Source organism: Urocitellus parryii, chromosome 1, assembly GCF_045843805.1.
Source record: "Urocitellus parryii isolate mUroPar1 chromosome 1, mUroPar1.hap1, whole genome shotgun sequence".
In the NCBI taxonomy this organism is placed as follows: Eukaryota; Metazoa; Chordata; class Mammalia; order Rodentia; family Sciuridae; genus Urocitellus; species Urocitellus parryii.
The window spans coordinates 15,656,282-15,662,352 of record NC_135531.1 but is presented as its reverse complement, the minus strand read 5'-3'; the positions used below and the strand labels follow the sequence as shown (position 1 = coordinate 15,662,352).

General features: G+C 36.1%; 1 non-coding gene across 1 annotated transcript; it reads left to right on the top strand.

Moving 5' to 3' along the window:
• Positions 1–4,784: 4,784 nt before the first annotated feature.
• Positions 4,785–4,889, top strand: LOC113201662 (U6 spliceosomal RNA). Its single transcript, XR_003303181.1, has one exon. It is a non-coding gene; the product is annotated as a U6 spliceosomal RNA (small nuclear RNA).
• Positions 4,890–6,071: the final 1,182 nt, after the last annotated feature.

The window sequence follows — 6,071 nt, the reverse complement described above, 5'->3', positions numbered from 1 at the left end:
TGTGGAAACAGATATTAATTGATTTATCTAAGTTTGCAGATTGCTGGTTATTTTCAAAACTCATTAGCATACTGCCAAAAACAATTGAAAATTTAATGCAGAGTTGGACAATGAAATACTTCTCTTTTGCCTCTTCTCCTCCAGACTTTCGGTCACTGTCTCTTGTCATTTCTTTCTAGAGAAAAGGGATTTAGTCTCAATGTGGAGGAAGGCAAAGGAGAGAGAAGATAGAGCAAGGAGTGGCGTGCGGGGGAATGCTGGAGAGGGCCCCGGATGGGATATCACATTAAAGCTCCTTTCAAGGAATTGGAATGGTGTGACCTTATTTTCTCTTGTTCCAAAATCAGACCATAAACTGTCTCAAAAATGTACTTTCTGATGGTTTTAGGTGAACAGATTTTAGGAAATGTTTTGAACTACATTCTCTCACAGACTTTCCAATTTATCTTGAAAGCCAACTGGAGCGAAAGTCTACAAATTCATTTCCAAACTATTTTCAGGTTTTTAAAAGTGTTTAAAGATTTTAGACCTTTTTTTCCCCTCCACAAATGACAGATTATTCTTTAATCACTAGAGAAGATAGATCTTTTCATTCTCAGCTGTACAAATGAATTTTTATTGTATATTGATTGTTTTATGGAGGCTTATGTTGTTGACTGTTGGAGAACTTTGTGTAACTCTATTTTTGGCATTTTTTTCACTCTGAGGAGGAGAATTTCCTTCCTGTTTATTCCAGTGGCATAGAAGTATTTCATCTGAGCTGCATCACTCCTTAACCACCAGTAGAGGGCACCTGAAGATTTTAATCCGTCTTAATTCACACTTGTCATGTTCTATCTAGTTTTAGCCTTCCTCTTGTACCACCCAAGCAGGCTTTCTGGATTCTCCATTCATGATAATACCACCGACCTCTCTGTTGCTTATCAGTAAATTCTCACCTCTTTATCTTGGAACTGAAGACCCTCCCTTTTCTAATTTTACAGATGAAGCCTTCCTCTGTGCCTGTCTCCTAATCAAATGCCATCCTGTAACTAGTGTGCCCAAATGTTTAGAACTTTTGTATTTATGCACCTCAGTGTCTTTTTTTCTTAGCTTGAAGAACTTTCTTGAATTTTTATGAAGCAAATTTCATGAAATCACAGTTCAATTTCTACCTTTCTATTATCTTACAACTCAGAAATCAGTAAACAATCTCTAAAAGTCAGCAGCTCTGCATGGGAACACGAACAATAAATTTATTTCCCATTATTTTAAAGGAGAAAAAAATTATAATGCTTTATATCATGCCAAGAACTCCCAATGAATTTTTTAAAATTTTGCTATATATAGCAAAGTGCCTATGTAGAAGCATAAACTATATTGGTGTCATATAAAATAGTTACATTATATAAAATATGTATAACATATCATGTCTCAAAAACATTTATAATATGGAAGAGTAAATAGCATACAACAATAAATTTTTTATAAAAGTACAAACAAAAATTACAATAAAACAGTCAAATTTTTTGTGTGAACTGTTACTTACCAAGTGAAAGGTAAATATAAAGTTTGAGGGAAATTGAGAAGTAATAAAGAAAGTGTAATTGCCATTGTTTGACAGTTGGTTGTGGAGGTAATGCTGACAAATTTGGTAGCAATGGCGAAATTTCAGGCAAATCACAAGTCTCAGGTAATTTAATTTGATTCTTATTTACATTGGTTCTGTTGAAGATACAGTCAGTCTTTGTAGCAAATTGATCAAGGATTTAAGAGAAAACATTTGCAAAATGGAGCTTTGCTTACAGTCCCATGGTTCATGTTGATTTTTTTTTGATATAATGTTCATTATAGGTTGAATTGAACCCCTCATTCTTTTTTGGGGTGGGAAGGGTACTAGGGATTGAACTCAGGAGCACTTGGCCACTAAGCCACATCCCCAGCCCTATTTTGTATTTTATTTAGGGACAGGGTTTCACTGAGTTGCTTAGTGTCTTGCTTTTTTTGAGGCTGGCTTTGAACTTGTGATTTTCATGCCTCAGCCTCCTGAACTGCTGTTATTACAGACATGCGCCACCTTGCCTGGTAATCCGCACCCCCCCACTTTCTTATGTTGAAGTCATAACCCTTGTTACTTCAGAGCATGATATTATTTGGAGATTTTTATTTTTGCCTCTTTATAGAGGAAATCAAGTTAAAGTCAGGTCATTAAGGTGGATGCTAATCAAATATGACTGTTGTCCTTATAAAAAGGGAAAATTCAGGTACAGATGTGCATAGGGGCAAGATAATGTGAAAAGACTTAGACAGCAAGAAGACAACCATCTCTAAGTCAAGGGGAGAAGCCTTGACAGATCCTTCTCTCAGCCTTTAGGAGCAATTCACCTGTCAATACATTGATTCTGGCCTTTGGATTTTGTGAGTCATATAAATGTGGCTGTGAGCTATAGCTGGAGTATCCCTGATTTATACAAGCCTCTTAAAATTGTGTGAGATGATCAATTTTATGTGTGAACTTGTCTAGGTCATAATAATCAGATATTTGATCAAACATTATTCTAGATGTTTCTGTGAAGGTATTTTTAAAAATGAGATTAACATTTAAATCAGTACACTTTGAGTGAAGAAGATTATCCTTGATAATTTGGGCAGGATTCATCCAGTTAGTTGATTTGCTCCTAAGAAGAGGGGATTCTTACAGAAGACTGCCTTCAGATTCAATCTGCAGCTCTTCTGTGGGTCTCCATAATGATAGTGTACCCCGCAGAGTTTTAGACTTGTCAGCCTATAAAATCACAGGAGCCAATTCGCCAATTCCGTAAAGATTCTTTTTTTTCTTTATGTTCTATCAGTTCTATTTCTTCAGTGCACTATACATATTTGGGTTTTAGTGAAGACCCATGTTTTTAACTCTATGAACATAATATTAAAATATTATTTGGAAGTTGTCATAAGTGGTTTATCTGTTGTTCAATGTAAGTTTGTTTTGTTTAGTTTTGTTTTGGTGGTGCTGGGGATCGAACCCAGGGCCTTGTGCATGTGAGGCAAGCACTTTACCAACTAAGCTCTATTTCCAGCCCTCAATGTAAGTTTTTAAAGGTGTTCCACATCTGGGATGATGGAACAAAATGGGTTAAAAGCAGATGGTTGTTCTATCAGGAAAATGTTAATTGGAGAAGCCAGCCATTTTCCTCTTCTGAATCCTTATAGTTCATACCAATTTCATGACACAAATTTCCTTGAGTAGTGTTTCATTATTTGCTTTATATAATTAACAATGGATATAGTTTAGCAACAGTTTTCTTGTGCATTTCTATAGAAAATTAATATAAAAGGACATTTTGCATATTTTTATGTTATTTTGTGTATGGTATAATGTATACATCATATACTTAAAATACTGTAAAACTATGCATATTGCATTTTATGAATGACTTAAGAGATTTTCAAAGTACGTTTTAATCACACATTTTTTGTTTAAACTACCTAACAATTAACCTTAGAGTCTAACCTTCTTGTGAGCTATAAGGAACTACAACTTATTTGTACTAAAATTAAATATAAATTATCCATCTCCCAAGAGTGTAAATCTGAAAATTACTTAGGGATAGAAATCCATATTTTGTTCCTCAGATGTAATATTCAATAACTATTAATTATAATCCATGAATAAATGCTATACCTCAAAGAGAGAACTTTTCTTTTGCAAACACTAGTAGTGTTTTCAATCATTTGCTTTAGCTTTCATAGATACATATAGTTTTAATGAAAAATTGATTTTCATGTAGCGTTCCTGAATATTTGATTCTTTGGTGTTCTACCTCGTTAGGCATAAAGTCTTTTTAATAATACATTGTTTTTGCAAAAACTATATAATATTGAATCATTTGTACTTAAACAGTAAGACCATCCCACTGGTGTCATAAAATCAACACATATAACACTAACCTCGCATATTTCTAGAAGTGGATGGCATTAGGGCTGCTCTCTGGTTAGTATTCATATATGAAATGAGATTCACACTAAAAATTGTTCCCCTTTTAAATCATCTGTCTGCATTTGGTACCACAAGAAAATTAATAATTCAGAGATGCTACTGAGAAGGGGAAGAATTGCCAGAAGGAACAGAAAAGAATGCCTAATGGACTTGGAGAGAATCACATGAGTTGACTCTCACTAGAAAACAAAGAAACATTGTGGTCTTACTGTTAAATTATTGCTAAGAGGTTTGGAATCCCAAGATGCTGGATGCTAATGTGTGAATAATAAGAAATTGCTCACATATTGGCTCACGGATAATTTCAGCTAATGATGTGACAAAGTCAATGGGACCAGAGAGTTCCATTATCTGACATTAGGCTGACCCTTGTTAATGAAGAGCAATGTACTGACACAGGACTATTAAAGCTGCAGGACTCTTACCCTAGTTCAGAGTCTTTAGTGGGCTACAGATACCAGCCTGATTTTCTTTTGTTTCTGGGGTCCAAAAAAGGCAAGTCTGTGACCAGAGCCACTAAAATGACACTTGGGAAGGCTGGTTGAAAATGTTTCAGGAATTTGTTTTGACATGCATTGTGGTCGGGCTGGATCACTTTCTACATCTTGCATTGTCCCGACTGTGATTCCTATGTTTTTTCACTTTGTGTGTTGTGTCGGGGATGTGTCTAAGTCTTATAGGAACCATGAGTATGGTCCTAGTCGTGTTCTTAAATGTGGGCTGGGGGTTTCTTTTAGTTCCCCTGTCCAGAAGAGCCTTATCATGGATCTCATTATCATTTGAATTATTATTATTATTATTTTTTAAAGTGCTTCATTCGACAGTATATATACTAAAATTGGATCAATACAGAGGATAATAAGCTTGGCCCCTGTGCAAGTATGACATGCAAATTCATGTGTTCAATATTAAAACACACACATATACCCCTGTACCCTGCATACACAGAATAGCTGTTGGAATTTTTCAGGTATAGTACTTGGATATTTAGCTTTTAGCACTTTATATTTCTAATTATGCTCTATTTGCTCTAGAATTGACAGACTATTTGTTGGAAGTTTTCAGAAACAGTGATTGGATATTTAGTACTTTCTGTGTCTAATTATGCTATATTGGCTCTCGAATTTAGTTGATCTCCATTCCAACGCTGTCCCAGATAATGAGAGAGATTGATCTGGTTCCACCTATAATGTCCTAGCTAGGTAGGGACTTTCTTTCCTCCTCACATCACTGTCAGTTGTCCAGAGCGCTCCTCTTTCTATCTTCTAGGAATATGTGAGTCCTAGGATACTGAAAGAAAAATTATTCTAGGTAGGGTGGATAGGATGGGGACGAAGTGAATTTTGAAAGCACACGGGCACCACAGCTCCTGGACTCACTGCTGTCTATCAGGGAGGGGTCGTGCAGCTCTCCTAAGTGGAGACCACAAAGTTTCCAAGCACTAACACTGGATCCCGCCACTGACTGCTTCCTGCTGTTCCCTGTTTCTACCTGTCTGTGTGACAAACTGTAGACAAAAAGCCCTGCCAGTCATTTAGTGTCTGGACTTGAACTTGTGCGCTCTAGTTATTTCCTTTCTTTCCAAGTCCCCACCCCTGCCAGCTTCAAAGTCTTAACCTAGTTTTGGAACTGGACCCTGCGTATGTTAGAATTGTTGTATTTTTTGTTAAACATTTTTAATTCCCCTAGTGGAACTCAGTGATTAACATCTCAGAATGGTAACACCCTGTTCTTTCTCTTGTGACTTTAGATAAAAGGACTGCTTGTGAAACGTGTTTTAGCATGTGCATTGTGTGAACCTAGAGAGAAGCGACACGGCAGATGTCTGTCTCATCACTAGGCAGACTGTTGCCTAACTGCTTCTTCAGAGATCTCTCTCCCATATTCGATGAAACCCTTTATTTAAAGCATAATATCTTCAGTTGTGGTAAAATAAAATTTACCATTTCACTCATTTTAAATGTGCACTTCAGTAGCATTGAGTAGTTATGTTGTTGTACACCATCAGCACCTCCTTTCTAAACTTCTTCATCTTTTCAAACTGAGTCTCCATACATGTTAAATAGTGACTCTCTATTTCCCCATTCTTCCAGCT